Source organism: Carcharhinus amblyrhynchos, chromosome 8 (genome assembly GCF_965287045.1).
Source record: "Carcharhinus amblyrhynchos chromosome 8, sCarAmb.v2.hapA, whole genome shotgun sequence".
NCBI lineage: Eukaryota > Metazoa > Chordata > Chondrichthyes > Carcharhiniformes > Carcharhinidae > Carcharhinus > Carcharhinus amblyrhynchos.
The window spans coordinates 30,557,793-30,578,852 of NC_137331.1; the positions used below are offsets into that span (position 1 = coordinate 30,557,793).

General features: G+C 41.2%; 1 protein-coding gene across 11 annotated transcripts in view; it reads left to right on the forward strand.

Moving 5' to 3' along the window:
- The window catches only part of fam49bb (family with sequence similarity 49 member Bb), a 194,963-nt gene that overhangs the window by 17,549 nt on the left and 156,354 nt on the right, over positions 1 to 21,060 (forward strand). Inside the window, exon 1 of one of the 11 annotated variants that reach the window (XM_080193844.1) lies at positions 12,091 to 12,214. The exons of 7 other annotated variants lie outside the window; for them this stretch is intronic. The gene's annotated coding sequence lies outside the window, so the exon portion shown is untranslated. Of the gene's footprint in view, positions 1 to 12,090; positions 12,215 to 12,298; positions 12,450 to 21,060 lie in introns of those variants that run through there. 3 more of the 11 variants (XM_080193836.1, XM_080193840.1, XM_080193835.1) reach the window with 3 other exon arrangements.

The following is a 21,060-nucleotide window of genomic DNA, read 5'->3' on the forward strand; positions in this document are numbered from 1 at the left end:
AACTTGTATTTTCCGGTGGCCTTCGTGGTCATCATAATTGTTTGATTGCATAACAAACCAGTCATAGGTGTCACTGGCAGAATGTGGTGCACTGAAGATTATTCAGAAAACCAGTTTATGTGGATGTCTATTAATCATGATAAGAAACTAGGGGGCTGTTTGAAATTCAGGGATTTTTGAAGTCGTGGAGACAATTTGAGTGTTGGTGCTCTATGGAAGCTGAGTGCTATAGCCACATGGTGGATTTGTCTGTTTTGTTTGAAATCTCATGAAGATACTTAATTTGGAACATTGAGATGATAAATTAAGAATGGTAATGAGATGTAAAGATATGGAGTAAGGATTGGCACCACAGCTATCCTGCATGACACTGTTGACACTGCATCGAGTTGTGGTTTTGGAGGACTTGGGCGGAGGAGGTATGGTCATGGAGAAATTAAGGTTACGGCTTAGCGTTAGACTTTTGGGGATATGGGAATTATTTTGTACTGAGAATTGTGGGAATTGTTGATGCTGAGAATTGTGGGAATTGTAGTTGCTGAAAATTGTGTAGGATCTGAGAAGTCACCACTGTTATCTGCAGAAACTGCTTTTGACAACTACTGTTGTTACTAATTTCATCCTAATATAAAATGTAGGGTGAACCTCTCAAAAATAATCCTATGAACACATTAATCATTTGTGCATGAATATCACCAATAATAATTTGTAATTCAATGTGTTTACATAATTCTGCTTTCATGTTTTATTTATTTGTACTGGTATACTGAAAAATGATTGCAAAAAATAACCAGTTTAAACAAGAGATACTGAAGTCTCCTGACATTTCAGGTTGAAAATTGGTGGTGTGAGTGTTCTATAACAAATTTGCATATCTGAAAAAAAAATTTACGTGATAACTATATTTGTTGCATAGCAACTTGCAGATGCTGAATCAGCAATAAGGGATTCAAATATGGATGGTGAATTTATTTTTAATTTGGTGAAGCAATGGCAGAACTAAAATTTTGGGTGTGAGCAGTATGTGATGAATATATGCCTATTTACCATCACTCAGAATTTAGGAATTGCAGTATTTTTATAAAGTAAACAGATGCATTTCATGGTTTCAAGTTTTAACACAATTAAATATTGCTACACAGGCAAGGACTAACCTGGTTGTCATGTTTTTTCCCTCTTTTTGAAGTTTCCTTGCAGCTTGGGCCTTTCATGGCTGTTAGATGATCTGGAGAGCAGCTGGAGGTCTTCTGTGAAATCTTAACCTTAAAATTGTCTGGCACAAGAAAGAACCTGCATTTATATAGTGTATTTCATGACCTTATGGCTTCACAGTCAATACTTTTGAAGTGGATCATTGTTATAACAATGGGAAATGGGCATCCAAGTTCAGTTGATGATGCTGAATTCTATTTGGCTATCCCAACTCTACAAAGTCACTAAATTGGTACATTCTTGGTTCAGTGGTAACACTGTAGCCTCTAAGTCAAAAAAAAGTCATTTTCCAGATATAAGTACATAATCCAAGATTCAAGTACACAATCCAGATACTTCAAGGTAGTACTGGTGGAGTGCTATGTTATCGAAAGTGCTGCCTTTAAACTGAGACGTTAAATTGAGGCCTGTTTGCCCTTAAAGAAGGGTAGAAGAATTTTATGGTGTCCTGGCCAATATTTATCCATAGAATCATAGAAATGTTATAACACAAAATGTAGCCATTTTGTCTCATCATGTCTATGTTGGCTCTCTCCTCTGTGCTCTCTCTGCATCCTTGCGCATACCTCCTTTTCAGACATTTAGAAAATGTAGAAATATTCATGGCACAGAAGGAAGCTACACTGCCCTTCTAGTCTGAGCTGGCCGAGTAATGAACAATACAGCCTAATCCCATTTTTCAGCAATTGGTCCATAGCCCTGGATGTTATGGGGCTTCAGGTGTCTATACTTAACTGAGCAGGCCCTTTGGCAAAGATCTGGGACATTTGACAAGACGTTTAATCATATGGTCATCTATTCAATAAACATCTGTGGTTTTACTGAGGAACACCTTGCTCGGTATTAGTGAGTGAGCAATTACACTTATTATGAACTGGGGGCTGGAATGTGGAAGTGGGTACATATTGAACTAGTGCAGTGAAGGAGTTTTCAAAGAAATTTGTAGACTTCACTTGACTATTAAAGAGCCAATTTTTTATTGGTTCATGGAAAATAAATTTCCCCCACTGCAATGTAATAGATAAACAACAAACTCAGTTGCTTAATTAACTATTTTTGTAGAAAAGCTCATTTTAAATTCTCAGTATAAACAAAGCACAGGTATTTTAATTGTCTAATGAAACTTATTATTTGTTCATATAAGTTATTACTTATAAGTTATCATAAGCTATGACTTATTATTTGTTCATAAGAACATATATTTTTATGTTCTTATTCCTATCTCAAGGAAAAAAACACCTTTGATCATTTTCATTGGAACCGATTATTCAGAGAGATTTTTTAAATTCATCTTCCAGCTTGATATGAAATCATTTGAAAAAACAAGCAAACATAAATGCTGTTGGAAGCACACTTACATTGAGGAAAAATAACATTTTATAAAATATAATTCTATTCAAATTAGTGGTTTAAATAAAAATGCTACATACAATCATACGTAATCATATCCTTTCATCTAGCCAGCATCTTTTTCAAGTGAAAATTAATAGCATTAAATTCTGAAATCCTATTTTGCACATGCTCAGATTACAACATTGGGAATAGCAAGCATATTTGTACTTGTTAATGCCCTTCAACTGGCAGATGATTCTGAGAAAAATAGCAATGCAAATTAGTTTTGTAAGAGAGGTTCAGCCCTCTATGTTAAAATATTAAGATATTCAATGGCCATTTTATAGATACAGTTAATAATATTATTATGACATGTTTTTATTTTACAAGAAACCTTTTGAATTGATGTGCTTAAGCTTGTTGGGAAAAAATAGCAAAAGCAAGATGCATGAAAAACTATTTTGGTTTATTTTGATTGGTTCTTTTTTTTTCAAATTGTATATTTTTGACTTTTCCCAGGCTTACAATATTTTGTGATTAAAAGGATTTAGGTTCTCTGAGTAATTTGATTTGTTGAGTTCTTTTCCCTCTATTCTTTCTTGATAAATTTTGCTGACCATTGATAGATATGTTCTTTTAATTTAGTGTTTTAAGAATATGATAAGGGTGAAATTTATACATGTACATAGATACTATGTGATTAAAATGTATTCAGTTTATATCTTTAATGGCATTTTTAATGGAGAATCCAAGGTAGTGTTGGTTTGTTATTTTACATCAAATGTACAGCACTGAAGCAAGCTATTTGGCCCAACTGGTCTATGTCAGTGGTTTTCCTTCACGTGACCTTCTTCCGATTGTACTTTAACTAATGCAACCAGCAAATTTTTCTATTCCCTTCTTCATCGTATACATATTTAATTTTCCCTTATGTACATTTATATTATTTGCCTAAACCACCCCATATGGTAGCAAATCCCATATTCTAACCATTCTTTCAGTAAAGAACGGACTTAATAGCGACTTTCCCATATCAAGCTTTAGACTTCTTCACTAGTGGAAACATCTTTTCTATGTCCACCCTGTTAATGTTTCTGTGTCCCTCACTCTTTCATAATTTTATAACCCTCTATCTGGCTATTCCTTAGTCTTCTCTTCTGGGGAAGAGTGCTCCAGTATACACCTGATGATTATAATTTCCGTTACAATCCCAGATGATCTTACTCCTGGACAGCCAGGTCCAGAATGGAGCTCTGGTTCAACAGACTATAACTTTACTTTTTTTCAGAAACATAGGTGAACAGAGTGACATGACAGTAATTAGCTTTCTGCAAAATAATATAACATTTATTAAATATGAAGATGGAGGCTGAAATTTTCCTGTCCCGCCTGCCATGGGAATTGGAGTGGGCAACGAGGGGGGACTTTGGAAAGGTCTGTTGACCTCGGGCAGGATCTTACGATTTTGGGACGAATGAAGCTGTGTCCACTTTGGGATTATAACATAATACTCTTTCACCCCACCTATATCTTCACAAATGTACACATTTGTTTAAGGTACAGAATATATTGTATACTATATTGTTCTCAGTAAATACATACCGCCTGTAAACCAACAAGTCACTGTGGTCACACACACCGCACTCTGAAATCAAATGGCATACACCATCCAATACAATTTCTGTGTATTTTTCATCAAATTCCTCCAGATGATTATCACAATATGAGCCAGCTGGTCTCACTGGAACTCTAGCTTCCACATGAGTGTTTCCAAACTTCACTCTCGAAAAGACATGTCTTCTCCCAAACAGTGCTTCATTCAGATGCTTCTAGGATTTCAATCTCCTTTCAGTATTCTCTGTTTTGAATTGCCGTGTACATTTAACTTCCACACAATCTCTAAGGTACACAGCCACACCAACAGAACATCACTGCTTCACCAGCCTTAGAATTATCTCAGGTGTCTGGATTTTCATAGTTAACTTCACCAGGTCTGCACCTTTCAGCTCTAACTAGGATCCTCTTTCTGCTCTTCCTTTAACTTTCGTTAAGAGTACCTTGTTCAATTTTCCTTTTGTGTCTTTGATTTGTCTTCCCAGAACTTCACTTTTCATTCCCTGGCTTCTAAAATATCTGTTCTTTAACTTCTGTGACTTGCTTTCTTCCCAGTACTTTATTGTTCTGCTCCTCTGCTTCTGGCAGTCTCCTGAGAGATGTTTCCTCTTCGGCTACTGAATTCCAATTGCCTTGGGTCCAGTTTAAAACTCATCTCAAAAGGTCTTTCTAACTTAAAGTGGTCCCTGATTGCTAAGCAATAACCCAGTCCTTCTTTACACTTGTTTATTTTCATGTTGCAAACATATAACAGTGCTGGCACAGTTAGAAATGAAACCAAAATCCCCATACAGGCCTTGATCTTTAACATGACTCTCATTAAAGTTTTGACCCTTTCTTACATAGACACACACAATTAAACTCACTTAAATATATACTTTATTGCTAATATCTTAAAATACAAATATAGATTACTTAAAATGATCTGTTTTCTGACATCTAGTTATGGAATGATACTTATATTTTTTTCTTTCATCTTTTCCAGTACTTCTATATCCATTATGTAATACAGGTTCAGAACTGTGCACTGTACTCAACCAAGGTTCTATACAGGGTCATCATAACTTCTCTGCTTTTCAGCTTTATTTCTCTAGAATTGTATCGCAATGCTTGGTTTACATTTTTATGGCCTTGTTAACCTATGTTGCTGCTACTAATGATTTGTAAATCTGCAATCCTAGATTGCTTTATTCCTCTAGTCTATTTATATTCCATGTCATGGCCTTCTTATTTCTCCTCCAAAAATGCACCATTTTACACTTACCTATGTTAAAATTCATTTGCCATTTATAAGACAATTCTGTAAGTTTATTAACATCTTCCTGTATTTCTTTGCAGTTACCCCATATGAAAATTTTGAAACTGTATTTCTGATTCTGAGTCTAAATTGTTTCTGTAATTGGTGAACAACGGTGCCTCTAGCACCAATCCTTGTGGAACACCACAGGCTGACGAAACCAGATTCCAGTCTTGCAGGTCCCACTGTGTCATGCTGGGGGAGGTGGGTGGGGGTTCTCAAACAATCCCTTTATCAAAAACATCTTTTAAAAAGAACCCCCATGAATTTGAACCCTCTATTCCCCCCTTGCAATGCCAGGGGGCAGTGCCTAGGCATTGCCAGGGCATGACCTTCTCCCCCCCCCCCCCCCCCCGCCACCTCCGGGAGCTGTACTTACCTGTGCACCATCATTTTCAAAAATCTCTTGTAAATCCCGCTGACATAATGTCACACTAGCGAGGTGGGGGAAAATCCTTATGTGAGGGGACAATTCAGTGGGGAGGCCTGCTAAGTGTAGGCTACTGTATGGTAATGGAGTTCCTGATCTTTCATGATGGGAACCCTATTATGTCATTAGTGGGAACAATAACAGGGGAAATCCTGAAAGCAGTTTTAGGACTCCCTTGATTCTTTTCCCCGACTGCCATCTCCGCCTGCCAAAAACAGGGGTAGAAAACCCAACCTTGTATCTCAAAATCTAATTGACAGTTTCAATAAAACTTGATACTTTGAGGGTATGGCCCAAGGAAGAACTGTTTAATTTTTGGCAAAGATGTGGATATAGATCCTGGTATCTTTTAAAGGTTGTTAATATTGTTGTGGGTTGTTTTATTTGGATCATTGTTGACTATTTTAGAATGTTATGGATTGTCTAAACTGCTATGGTGGAATTTATCATAGCTGTCAAAATGTGAGCAGAATTTTCAAAGCAGGTTGTTGGATGTGGATTGGCCTGGTGCCTTCTCAATGAGATGGAAGCTCTTAATAAAAATCTATTTTTATTATAGAGCACCAACCAGGCAGGGAAAAACTCAAGAAAGAGCTGTGTAATTATAAAAATATTGAGTTAACACAGCATGGTGCAATATGTACCCTACTGAGTGTCCTCTTCACTCCTCTTTTTATTGATTGATGGTGTTTTATAGTTGGCTAATTTTTATTTCTTTTGAAATATATTTCTGTTGCTGTTCAATTCTTTTTTTCCCCACTGGTATATTGTCAATATTGCTTCCTAGTTTATCTTTGCTTATCCTATTTTCATCCCTTTAAAACTAGCATTTATCCAATTTAATTTTTAGTCTATGAGAAATACATTAGTGATACAACCATTATCCTAAAGTTTATTATGTTATGGTCACTAATACTTAGGTGTTTCTCTCTGCTAACTTAACTGCTTTAGCTAATTTTCCATTAATAGATCCAGCAGCGATTTTTTTTTCTTGCTGGACTTCTTACTTATTAGATGAGTCCTGTACACAGTACAAATTCCACTCCTCCTATCTATCCACTCCTTTCCCTATCTATTCATGCCAGTTTATTTAGGAGTGATTGAAATCACCTTGATTATATTGTTTAGTCAGTCATTGCATGAATTTGCTGACAATTATTCCTTTCTCTTTCACTTTTAGGTGGTTTGTAGAATATCCCTATAGGTATGACTGATCTTTTATCTCAATTTATTTGGATTCTGTTTCTATCTTAATGTTAATTGTGCCTCTTTATCATACCACCATTATGCTAACTCTATTTTGTGTAGCCACCTTCATTATCCTTTCTAAATATGTTGTAGCTCACAATATTTAACTAATCCTGTTCTTTATGTCACCATTATTCATTCATCTACATCAGATTTCTCCCTATGAATTACTGTATTTGGTTCCCTCATTTTGTTTTGAATGTCGTACACATTTCTGTTTTTTATTAATCATTTCTCTTCATTTTTTAAAAAGATATTTATATTCCACAATTCTATCTATTCCCTTACCCCTTACCTTGATCTGAGCTATACCCTCATCCCTTTAATCTTTTGGCTTCAGCCTTATATATTTTAAACATCCTGTCTTATGAGTTTAAAGTTTTGTCCATAACTGGAATCATCCTTTCTGTTAAGACTCTGGACAAGGTGGAGTCCATCCTGGAAGCACAGATCCTTTCTGTTCCATTACTGGTGAAAAGTGTCCCATGAAATGGAACCTCTCCTTTCTATCTCATTAATGCATTCAGCTCCTGATATGCCTTTCCCAATGCCAGTTAACGTGTTGTAGATATCGCAACATTACCAATAATGGGGCTTTGTTTTTTGATTTAGTTCCGATCTTCCAATACCCTCTTAACAGCTCTCCCTGTATCATTGATCCTGACATGGACCCTGACCCTGGATCTTCTACCTCCCCTTTCAAGTTCCTCTCTAGTTGTTCCTTCGTATCCTTTACCCTTGCATCAGGTACGCTGCACAACTTCTGGGCATCTCGGTTACGTTTTTCCTAATTACTGAATACTCTAGAACTATAATCTTTCTGTTGTGCCATACTTGCCACAACTTTAGTCTGCCATCTGCTCTGTGGTATCATGGTTAGCATTCTAACAATGTCACAAGTACATTGTATCTTTTCAATAGGACCAGTATCTGCCTTGTTCTCTATCTCCTCTTAATTCTTCCTAGCCTGCTAACTTCATGAATGTGCTTTTTTCTGAGATGAGGTACTATCCAGATATCTCTTCCCCCTCCTTTACATGTCAGAGTGTATCTTTCTCTCTCCAGCCCAACGACTTGATATCTGAAAATCTTCATTTCCTGCAGGTATAGTCTAAGACAGTCTTAGAACATCTATCCCAATATGCTGTCTGTGTCACCATTTCTAATTATTTATTTGTTGGCCGTCATTTATTTCTGGATCTAATAGAATCATGGGAGGTCTAGCACTGGATTTGTTTCTTCAGTAATTTACTAATTATTTCTGTATAATAGATTTTCAATGCAAATTGAATTTTTTTAATATTGGTTTTTCCTGTTCAATTTATTTTTCTCCTTTGATATATTTAGGCTATTAACCTCTTAAGACTGTTTCTTTACCTGAAGGATATCATTCTCTTAATACGTCAGATAAATGATAAATTAAGCACTTACCTCTAATTCATGAATTCTGGCACTCCCTACTCTGTGCTAACCATGTGTTTTTTGAATTTTTGAAAACGTCTTATCGAGTATCTGTTATCTGTTGCTTCTTTAGCTAGTGCTGAGATTCCCCTGTTTTTTCTTTGCTGTCACTACTTGTAAATTAATGCTTTAAGGTTGTTGGCATTTCTATCATGCAATGCATTGTTAATCTGTTAGCATGAATGGATAGTTCTCGGATGTGGTAGCACTGTGTAGGGAGAGGTCCTGAGATCTAAGAACATGGGGAGCAACTTGCCAACTTTGAGTTGTCCCAAAATCTAGCATCACTGGAGATTCTATGTCTGACAATGGTGAGCAGAGGAGAGGGTCTGTGAGCACCATAAATTAACCAGAATGGAGGCCTACAGGAAAGGGTAAATGTTTGTTGCCTCAGTTTGAACTGAGACACAAGCAAGTTAGTTAAACATAAAACATCTCTGATATCCCAAACCCCAGGAGATGAATTGTTTCTCACATCTGGCTGGTAGTTTGGACTTGAATAATCTGAACACCAGGGTTCCAGGGACTCAGGTATGAGAAATAGTTACACAAATGGGTTATCTTTCCTGCAATTTAAAAGACCAAGGAATGATTTAATTGAAATTTTCAAAATATTAAGCGGAACTGATAATGTAGATAAGAACTATTGCTACTGATTGGAGTACTTAGGACTCGGGGATAAAGCCTAAAATATAGTCAGTTCTTTCAGGAGTGACGTTAGGAAATGCTGTACATGCAAAGGGTGGGAAAAGTTTGGAATTTTCTTCTCAAAATGGCAGTTGTTACTAGGTCAACTGTTAAATGGGATTTAGATTTTAGTTAACCAAAGGTATAAAGGATACGGGGCAAAGGTTTGATCTGAAATTAGCCATGTTCTCATTGAGTGGCAGAACAGGCTCCAGGGGTTAAATAGCCGACACTTATTCCTATATGGTAGAAGGTTAAACGTTCAGGAACAATTGGGAGTCAGAAGAGTCCTACAATCTGTCAGCACTTATGCACTTGACAGGGTGAGAATATGCTCTTGATTCATTCTCCACTGTTGACTTCCAGCTCCATACATATTTATGACCGTAGAATCATAGAATCCTATAGTGCCGAAGGAGGCCATTTAGCCCATCAAGTTGAATTGATGAGTCTAATTGATGAACAGTCCCACCCAGGCCCTATGGATAACGTCATGCGTTTACCCTAGCTAGTCCCCTTAACACTAACGGGCAATTTAGCATGGATAATCCACCTCACCCACATATCTTTGGACTTTGGAGGAAACCCACACAGATGCAAGAAGAATGTGCAGACTCCACACAGAAAGTGACCCAGACCGGGAATCGAACCCAGGTCCCTGGCGCTGTGAGGCAGTAGTGCTAACTACTGTGCCATCCATACGTACTCTCCACAGAATATGGCTCAGGATAGTGCTCAATTTTATGTGGCTGTTTGGTTGTCTGAGCTTTTTATGCTCAAAATTGGCTTTATGCAGAGAGCTGGACTGACAAATAAAGAATGCCACATGTTGTTTGGGAGCAAATTGGGTTAAGATGGCTTGGAACTGAAATGATGTCAATGGGTTATGATTGAGTAGTAAGGCTCTGATAAAGGGTTACAGCATTTTGAACAGGCCAATAACAGATTTTTAAAAAAAATATTTAGGATAAGTAGGTTGGCAGTGTTGGATTGCAGGACCCTAGCCAGATGACAACAAGGTTTTTAATATATCTCCAATCATGTTGATCAGGGCTGCACTAGAAACTCAAAACACCAGGCTCAGCCAAAATTGAGCATTGTCTTCAAGACTTCATTGATAGGCAGGAAGGTTTCTTGCGATACATCGGACAAGTATTGAATGATTAAATGGTATGGACTAGTTGGGCTTATATTGTTTGAACTAATAAAATGGTATCAGATCTCCCCATTGTCACAAAATAGCCATGAGTTACTTTACCCAGTGTGATTAAAATGTGAAACTCTCAGAGTCATTGAGACGAATAGTATAGAGGCATTTAAAGGGAAACTAGATAAGTACAAGAGGGAGAAAGGAACAGAAAGATCTGTTAATAAAAGCAAAATACTACAGATCCTGGAAATCTGAAATAAAACTAAGTGCTGGAAAAACTCAGCCAGTCTGGCAGCATTTCTGGAGAAATAGAATTAATGGTCAGAATTTTACCACCCTGCCTGCCATGGGAATCGGAGTGGGCAAGGGGCAGACCATGGAAAGGTCCATTGACTTCTGGTGGGATGTTATGGTTTCAGGCAGAGCGAGGCCGTAAAACCCGGCCCAATGTTTTGTGTTGAATATGACTTTGTCTTCAGAACAGACAGATATGTTGATTGGTTAGTTGAGGGTGAAGTGCTGATCGGGTGAGATGAGGGCGAAGTGCTGATCGGGTGAGATGAGGGCGAAGTGCTAATCGGGTGAGATGAGGGCGAAGTGCTGATCGGGTGAGATGAGGGCGAAGTGCTGATCGGCTGAGATGAGGGCGAAGTGCTGATCGGCTGAGATGAGGGCGAAGTGCTGATCGGGTGAGATGAGGGCGAAGCGCTGATCGGGTGAGGTGAGGGCGAAGCGCTGATCGGGTGAGGTGAGGGCGAAGCGCTGATCGGGTGAGGTGAGGGCGAAGCGCTGATCGGGTGAGGTGAGGGCGAAGCGCTGATCGGGTGAGGTGAGGGCGAAGCGCTTATCGGGTGAGGTGAGGGCGAAGCGCTGATCGGGTGAGGTGAGGGCGAAGTGCTGACAGGATTAGATGACGGTGTTTGGGAGCAGACCCAAGTGGAGCATCCATAAATCAGTGGGGCAGAGCTCTATTTATGCTCTAAATCCTGTGGCAATGACAGTTGCATTCCCCCACCCCCCGACCCACAGAAGGTGGGCACACTCAAATAAATGGTTCAAGACAAAGTTAACAAATGATGTAACAAATGATTCAGGACAAACAAAACAGTATGTGTTTAAAAGGAAACTGTTCCAAAGATTATAGCATCCCTCTGGTGCAGAAGGAGGCCATTTGGCTCATCGAGTCTGCACTGACCACAACTCCAACCAGACCCTATCCCTGTAATCCGATGTATTAACCCTGCTAATCCCCTGACAGTAGGCTCAATTTATCATGGTCAATCTACCTAACCTGCACATCTTTGGAATGTGGGAAGAAACTGGAGCACTCGGAGGAAATCCACGCAGATATGGGGAGAATATGCAAACTCCACACAGACAGTGACCCAAGCTGGGAATGGAACCTGAGTCCCTGGCACTGTGAGGCAGCAGTGCTAACCACTGTGCCGCCCAATGATCAGTGTGCCAATGATATGGCATCCAATACCTAACGGCCCTGAAATGGATGAAGCAAACCAGTGGGCACAAGATGAAGCCACTGCAAAGTGGGTGAAGAAATGTCAGTGATTAGAGGAGTACAGGCTGATGACAAGTGTCAGTGCCGGTGACTAAAAGGTTCAACTGGCGAGCAAGAACAGAGTTGAAGGTGGACGGAGCTGGCGCTAGGACAGTGTGGAGCAGGCACAGGGCAGGTGGGCATGTCTCGCCTATCTGTATGCGATCGGCACCAGCGAGGCCTGCATGTATGGAGCAATTGAATGCGCGGCGGCAGCAGCAACAACAGGCAAGTGGTGGCATGGCGGTGTGTGGCGGTCACTAGGACGGCGCGGCGGCATGTTGTACCTGAAGGGCGCGGCGGTACCCTGGAGCCGGCACGGTGTGAAGGGAAGCGCGAGCCCTGCAGCCTGTTTTAAGCTGAGGAGCTCGAGCCGGGACGGTTGGTGCGCTTGCTCGCAGGGCAGCGGCTCGCGCGGCGGCGGGGGCATGGGGGGCTCGCTGTGAGAGCTCGCGGGCCGCAGGTGAGAGGCGGTGTGGGGGTGGGAGTGGATCGGTCGGTCGCCCACCCACCGGCGAGGCGCGGCCTGGCCTCGGCTCACAGTGGGCGTTGGGGAGGGTGGGCAGCGAGGAAGCACACCGCGGGGCTCATGCCGGCTCAGCGTGCCGTGCCCGGCCTCTACCATCCGCGGGGGCAGCCCGGGCACAAGGTGACAGACACCGATGGGCTGCATTGGTGAACACTTCCTGGTCAAATCAGCCCCCTCCCCCACCCCCTTAGAGGGCAACAGCTGTAAGGGGTCGGGGGGGGGGGGGGGGTTGGTGTGGGTGATCTTGCCCTGGGGGAAAGGGGTGGCGGGTGGGGAGTGGATCCAGGTTCTACCCTGGGAAAAAGGGGATCTTGTCCTGGGAGGAAGGGGGAATGGTGCTCTCAGGGTGTGGGGGAGGGGACCATTCCCCTCTCTTTGCCCTCAGGGTGTGTGTGTGGGGGGGAATAGTGCCCTCAGGGTGTGTGTGTGGGTGGGGGGGGGGGAATAGTGCCCTCAGGGTGTGTGTGTGGGTCGGGGGGGGGAATAGTGCCCTCAGGGTGTGTGTGTGGGGGGGAATGGTGCCCTCAGGGTGTGGGGGAGGGGAATGGTGCCCTCAGGGTGTGGGGGAGGGGAATGGTGCCCTCAGGGTGTGGGGGGGGGGGGTGGAATAGTGCCCTCAGGGTGTTGTGGGGGGGGGGGAATAGTGCCATCAGGGTGTGTGGGGGAAGAGTGTCTTCAGGATGTGTGAGGGAATAGTGCCCTCAGGAAGTGGTGGGGCGGGGAGGAATAGTACCCTCAAGTTGGGTGAAGGGAGGGGGAATGAGTTTAGGCTGGAGATGCAGTGTTCTGGGTTAAATGGAGATCAAGCAGGGAGGTGCGGGGGAGAGAGAGATCCTGCCCTGGGTGGAGTGGGGAAAGGAAGTGATTCTGGAGGCAGCACTGGGGAGAGCGGGATCCTAGTGGAGAGGGTTTTTGTTGGGGGAAGAGAGGGAATTTGCCCCGGGAAGGTGGAAGAGGGTCAAAGATGCCCTAGCCCAAGGTAGATGTGAAAGTTGAAGAAAAAGAGGTTGTACCAGCATGGGGGAGGGGAGTGGGCAGAAGGAATGGGGAGATGGGTTGTATCCTGATGCCTCAGGGGAAAGAGGGGTATCCTGTTGGGATGGGAAAAATCCTGCTTCCTGCTGGAACTGGGGAGATCCTTGTTGAGACGGTGTGCAAGGAACACTGCCGAATGTGATATGGGGGGTGGGAGCCTGCCCATTGTGATGGGGAGTCAGGGACCCTACAAGGAAAGAGGGGAAAGACGAAATGGGGGTAATCCTGCCTGTTGTGGGAGAAAGAGAGAGAGGGGAACTGGGACCAAGTTAGGGAAGAGAGGGATTTGATTGTGGTGGGTTGGAGAAAGGATTGCCCAAAGGTAGGATTCTGCGGGGTAGAGAGAGAGGAACGCTCTACGTGCCTTGGATATGTTTTAGGAGAGGAATGCTCTCCTGGGAAAAATCTGTTTATCGTACACCCGCAAAATGATAATTTCAAATTCCCAAAGAACCTTTGGCTCTCCATTCATCACAGTATTTCTGCAGCTGCACATCTGCTCAATCATAGCCTCTCTTCAACTTTTCCTGAGTGAAACCCGTCTACTCTCCCTGTTCAGCTTGTATCTTCACTCTCTCAAATCCTGTCAAGCAGACTTGAATATTTAAAGGTGTGTAACTGGTTATGCTATGCATGATGTGGATATGCTGGCGTTGGACTGGGGTAAACACAGTAAAAAGTCTGACAACACCAGGTTTTAGTCCAACCGATTTATTTGATAGTAAACTCACTAGCTTTCGAGGGGTTTCCCTCTTCTTCAGGTGAATGGAGAGTTCTGGCGGGAAAGCCCTTGAAAGCTAGTGAGTTTACTATCAAATAAATCGGTTGGACTAAAACCTGGTGTTGTCAGACTTTTTACTATGCTATGCATCACAGCTTTGGCTGGATCGCACAAAATCAATATCACATCTTGCTTTTCTCTCCCAGAGTTGTTCATTATTCCAGATCACCATGGACAAAGATAACCCTCGGCTCCTCTTCCCCTTGACAAACTTCCTAGGTATTGTCCCTCATCTCCAATGCTTTGATGCCTTTTTAACCAAGCTCGGGACTGTCAGTTCAGTTATGTCAGCTGCTTCTCTAGCCTATCAAGCTAAACTTCCCCCAGTATTCTGCCCAGGCCAGCATTGAAATCTTTCTAATTTCTTTCCTAACTCCCGTTATGGCCTTGCTAAGCTTACCTGCCCCCCACCTCCCCTTGTTAGCTGTTGTTTTAATGGTTTCCTGTCAAGTACTGTTTCTGTCCATATCAAATCTACTGTCATTGTGCACATTCTCTAACAACCCTCTACCTCTCTTTCAGTTGAACCGTGTCCAACCTTCCTTTCCTCTTCAGTTCCTGAATGTCTTGTCGCCTTTGACATCTGTACCAATCTTTCCCACAATTTGATGTTTGAATTCTTCCAATCATATTTCCACCCCTGTAAAAGCATTAACATTTTATGAGTGTGGCAATGGTGCACTATCATTCCTAATTCATTTTTACCCTTCTGCAGTCTTTGACATAGTTGATCACACCCTCCTCCTGCAACCACTTTGTTATAAATCTGGATGGGAGTACACTCATCTGGTTTTATTCCTGTATTCCATTCATAGTTTTTCTTTGTGTTCCAAAGCCATTACCCCTGGAATTCCCTGTTACTCTGGGAGTCCCCAAGGATTTATCTGTGGCCCTCCTTTGCGTGACTCATAACTCATTTGCACGTTTTCCTATGGTGGCAACATCTAAAACCACAACATTAGGCTCTTTGTGTATGGTGACAACAGCAACTTGATTTCACTAACTTGCATCTTGCTGCTCGTCCAATATCTACCATTGGATGAGCATGGATTTACTAAAAATGGAAATTGGGAAGATTGCTTTTGATACTTGCTACAAACTCCATGCAACTGCCAGTGACTCTGTTCCTCTGGCTGCTGCCTGAGGCTGAACCAGCCTGCGTGCAATCTTGGTGTTCTATGTGAAGCTGAGCTCTATTTCCTATATCCTCTTCGTCACTGATATTGTCTAAATTCATCTCTAACGTTTCTCCTCATGCCTCAACTTTGCTGCTGAAACTCTTCTCTATGTCTTTGTTGCCTCTAGTTTGACTATTCTGATGCCGTTCTCTAAACTCTCAGCCCGTATAAACTTGAACTTTTTCAAAACCTTATTGCCTGTATTCTAAATCATCCTGTTTATCCTTCAGCCTGGTCCTTGTTAAATTGGCTTCTAGTGTGGTAACATCTTGATTATGAAATTTTCATTTTTTTTTCAGATTGATTAGCCCTTCCCATCTCAGTAATCTTCTCAGCCTTGAAACTCTCATGAGATCACTGCTTTCCTCCAATTCAGCCTCTTGCACATTACATCTTGCTTTACTGTTGGTGCATCAAACCAATTGTTGAGGTTGTAAATGTAAACCAGTGATCACAAGAGTGTGTGAGTGGGTAATGTGAATGTCACTATGTGTTTCAACAGGAAGGTTCAATATACTTGCTTTGGGGCAGATGTTGCCTTTGGAATCGCCTGTGGAAAAGTTTTTTTAGGGTTGCATGGCTTCAGGTGTACCTCATTATTAACTTTTATCAGGCAGGACTCCTTTTTGCAAGTTCTTATGTCTGAACAAAAATCAATGAGCATTTGGCTGAAGAACTGAGACTGAAAATTAGCTGGGCTAAATTTTATTACTGCCTGTTTACTAGTGCTATTTTGGCCTGAAATTCTTTGTCAATTATGTTCTTGGGACATGTTGGTTCACGTATGTTGAATATTATTCATAAAATGCATCACGACATGAGTTCCCAAGTTGCTTACAATGTGTGTTTAGTCATTGACTTATCTGAAGGTTTCTTAAATGTTAGAATGTGGTAAGATGGCAAGAAATGTTGATTTTTTGGGGGATATTTATATGGCTGGAATTGTTTGGTAAGATATCTCTCAACAGGAGGCACGTTACAGGAGTTCTGGCATGTGGATGAAGAGGCAGTGCAACAGCATAAATGGAAAAGCAAAGTACTGCAGATGCTGGAAATCTGAAATGAAAGCAGAACTGCTGGAAATTTTCAGCGGGTCAGACAGTATCTGTAGAGAGGGAAGCAGAGTTAACATTTCAGATTGATGACCTTTCTTCAGAAATGGAGGCTAGCATACTGTCAAAGTGACAGAGTGCATCAAAAGACAGAGGTGGGAAGAGACTGAGCAAGGGGAGAGTCAGTAGGTTTGGGATAGGAATAATCAATTCATGGGGAGAGGAATAGGCTTAAATGATAAGTATAGCAGAGCAATTCTGTTTGTGAATCTTGGAAGCAGGTAGAAGTGGGTTGTTTAGATTTGGTGGATTCAGGTTAGAGACGTTGGAGAGAAGATCTCCAGAGGAACTGATGTCAGTGGTGTTTTGGAAATGATTGATTGGTAGTGATGTGATGATCCAAGAGGAGGTAGAAGGAAATGTCAGAGAGTAGGCATTTGGCCTCTGCTAGGTAGAGATCAGTTCCTAAAACAACAGCGACACCCCAGTCAGCAGGTTTGATGATGCTGTTAGAATTCGATCTGAGAAAACAGGAAGTTGAAGGAAACAGTTAGAGCAAATAAGGGGAGTAGAGAAATAGAGATGGCTGCTGTCTTGCCAGCAGTTCTCAAGGACAAAGGGGCAGACAGAGAAGGAAAGGAGAGGGTGCAGAATGTAATGTGACAGTCATAGCTAGCAGAGAAAGATCAACTTAATATTCAGTAGGATTACGGCTGATCTATGCTTTGATTTTCCACATTCAAGTCTTAGGAACCTATCTACTTGTGCCTTAATATTCAATGTTTCTTGCCTTTACTGCCTTCTGAAACAAACTTTCAAAGGTGCATAACCCTCTGAGAAAAAAAATCTCCTCACAACTGTCCTAAAAGGTCAACCCCAAATTCTAAAACCATGTCCTCTAGTTCTGCCCTCGCTCACAAAAGGAAACAATCATTCCACATCCACCTCGTCAATACCATTCAGGATCATGTATACTTCAATCAAGTCATCCCTCATCTTCTAAGCTCCAGTGGAACCAGGCCTAGTCCTCATAAGATAATCTGCTCATTCCAGGTAACATAGAATCCCTACAGTGCAGAAGGAGGCCATTTTGCCCACTGAGTCTGCATCGACCCTGCGACAGAGCATCTTACCCAGGCCCACACCCTACCCCATTCCCTTAGCCCACTGCCCACCCCATTCTCTTAACCCACTAATCCTCCTAACCTACACATTTCAATACACCAAGGGGCAATTTAACATGGCCAATCCAACTAACCTGCACTTCTGTCTAGTAAACCTTCTCTGAACAACCTCCAAAGCATTTACAACCTTCTTGAAGTAAGGAGACCAAAACTGCATACAAAATTTGAGATGTGACTTAACCAATGCCCTGCATAACTGAAGCATAACATTCTTACTGTTATGTTTAATTCCTCTCATAATAAAGGATAGCATTCCATCAGCCTTCTTGATTATATGCTGCACCTGCATACTAACCTTTTGTGACTCATGCAGTGTAACATCTAGATCTCGCTGCATTTCGCAGCCATTCTCCATTTAAATAATACTCTGCTTTTTTATTTTTCTTGCCAAGGTAAACGACTTCACATTTTCTCACATTATTTGCCATCTGCCAGATTGTTGCTCATTCATCAACCTATCTACAACTGTCTGTAACCTCCTTATGTCTTCTTCTTTTCTACCTTTCTTTGTGTATTCTGCACATTTAGCTACCATTGCCTTCACACCCCTCATCTAAGTCATCTGTATAAAAAGTTGAGGCCCCAGTACCTGCGGACTCCACGTATCACATCCTGCCATTCAGAAAAAAACCTATTTACGCCAAGTACAGCACACCTACAGGCTCCCCTTTATCCACAGCACATGCCACTCCTTCAAGGAACTCCAGCAAATTGGGTAAGCATTGTTTCCCTTTCACAAAACCATGCTGATTCTTCCCAATTACCTTGCCTTTCTCTAAATGTCCAGTTAAAACTTCCTAATGATTGATTCTGACATCTTCCCCACAACGAACATCAAGCTAACTGGCCTATAGTTCCCTGCTTCCTATAATTTCACTAAGTTCTCCTCTCCCTTCCACCTCTTGATTTACAGTTATTACTGGAATGTTTTTTGTATCCTCTGCAGTGAAGGCAGAAGCAAAATATTTGTTAATTTCATATGCCATTTCCTTACTACATACCATTAACTCCAATGTCATTCTCTGGAGGACCAACATTCACTTTTTAAGTACCTACAGAAACTCTTGCTATCTATTTTTACATTTCTAGCTATCTTCCTCTCGTACTCTAATTTATTCCTTCTGATTGACTCTGCCATTCTTTATATTCTGACCAATTATCTGACCTGCCATTCATCTTTGCGCTGTTATATGCTTTTTCCTTAAGTTTGATTCTTTCCTTAACTTCTTTGGTTAACCACAGAGGTTGGTCTTCCCCTTAGAATCTTTCTTCATAGTAAGAGTAAACCTGTTCTGTGTGTTCTGAAATATCCCCTTAAATGTCTGCCACTTCATCCCTATTGATCTGTGCTCTAGCCTAACTTCTCAGTTCATTGCACCTAGCTCAGCTTTCATGCCCGCATAGTTGCCCTTATTTCAGTTTCAAATTCTAGTCTTCTCCCTTTCAAACTGGATGCAAAATTCAATCATACTGTGGTCTTTGTTGCCCAGGAATGCCTTCACTCTGAGGTTATTAATTCTGGCACATTACACAATACCAAGTCTAATATAATTTGGTTGATTCCAAACCCTGTGGGTGGGTAAAATGGCCCATTGGGCGGGGCAAGACTCCTGGCCAAAGATTTGGGATGCTAGGAAAGGCGATGGGAGAAGAGTTCAGCTTCTTTCCAAGCTCAAAATCCATTGAGGTGGTGACATAAGGAGATGAAGCTGAGACTTTTGCTAAGGACAGATTGTTCCAAGTTCCAAGAAGAAAAATTGGTGAGATTGAGAGAATGGATAAGGTCAGAGGGAAGTTGAGAGAAAGCAAAATCCAGAGGAGGGTTTGTACTTTTGAATTTTGAAGTATCAGTTGAGTGTTGACTGACAAGCAGGAAACAAAGGATTAGGATTAATGAGCGTTCTCCGATTAAACAAAGATTGGAAGCGATGGGTCAATTTTGTTATATGTGGAGGTAGGTTTTTCAGTTCAAAAATGTGCTGAATACACCAATAGAGAATTTGGTAAACAGGAAGGATCTTGAAAGAAAACAACAGATTAATAGAATAAAAAGTTTATTGTCAAAAAGCCATTTAATGTGGAGATGGCAATGTGATATATTTTTGAGAAAAATAAATAAGGAATTGGACTATCTGCTCAACGGAAAACACAGAAGAATATGATTGTATAGAGACTGAGGAGTTCAAATTATCCTTATAAAAGTGTAAGGCCGCATAAATTAGGCTATTTAAAAAAAGTAAGCATTTGAGGTAGTATATGGTGGAAGGATAGGGTAAAAGACTGAAGAAATAATACATTGATTTATTTAAAATATTGATTTGCCCTCAGTTGGAGTATTATATGCAGTTCAGACTGTCCCTTTATAGAAAGGATATTAATGCTGTTGAGGTTGTTTAGCTTAAATTCACCAAGATGATTGATGTCAGGGATGAAAAACAGTAGTTAGTGGGACTTGAGATCTGGAAATACTTTCACTGACACACGGAAGATTTAGAGCTTTTAATTACATGAAATGTTTTGATTCAGCAAATAGGGAAAACTTGTGGAGGAGTCGGTGATGAATGAGTTATCACCATTAGTTATGAGTGTATAGGTGAGGAAAAATTTGTTTGGCAGGTATTTGGAGCATGGAATACTTAACTTCAAATATTTCTCCAGTTTTCCCTTATGCAATGCAATGTTTTCTACTTCACCCACCCTACATGGCAGAGAATGGATGATGCATGTTGATGGAGTGTGCAGACAAGGCAGTGAATTTTTTGGATTGCTGTAGCAAAGAATTGGAATAGAGATAATTAACCAGTTGGATTCTTAAAACTTCCATGGTTCTAAAGTGTATCCATTTTCCTCTACTCCATCTATTCATATTTACCATTGGCAAAATGATGAACTGGTTTAATTGTTTAGAACTTAACGTTCTGTGAGACATTAAACCTTATTGCTATATTGGAATGACTGACTTGGTGCATTCTATGGAGACAGACTCTTACAGTAGCTAACTATAATGGCACTGTTCTTTTAGCTCAAAGTGAAAATTCAGGAACCAGATTATTCCCATTGTCAGTTCTAATTTACTATGAAGCTGAACTCTTCTTAAGAGGGAGTGAAGTTCATACAGTTAAGCCAAAAAGAGAAAAAAGAACCAGCAAAACAGGTGAGCAGGATGAAGACAGTTACTCAAACGTAGTGACTGGAATCTTACCACCATTTATACTGGCGGTATTTTCCCATCCTGCTGCAGTGAACAGAGATTTGACTCGCCGCCACATTTTCTGACCTAGCTGCAGTGGAAATGGCAGATAAGATCCCACTAGT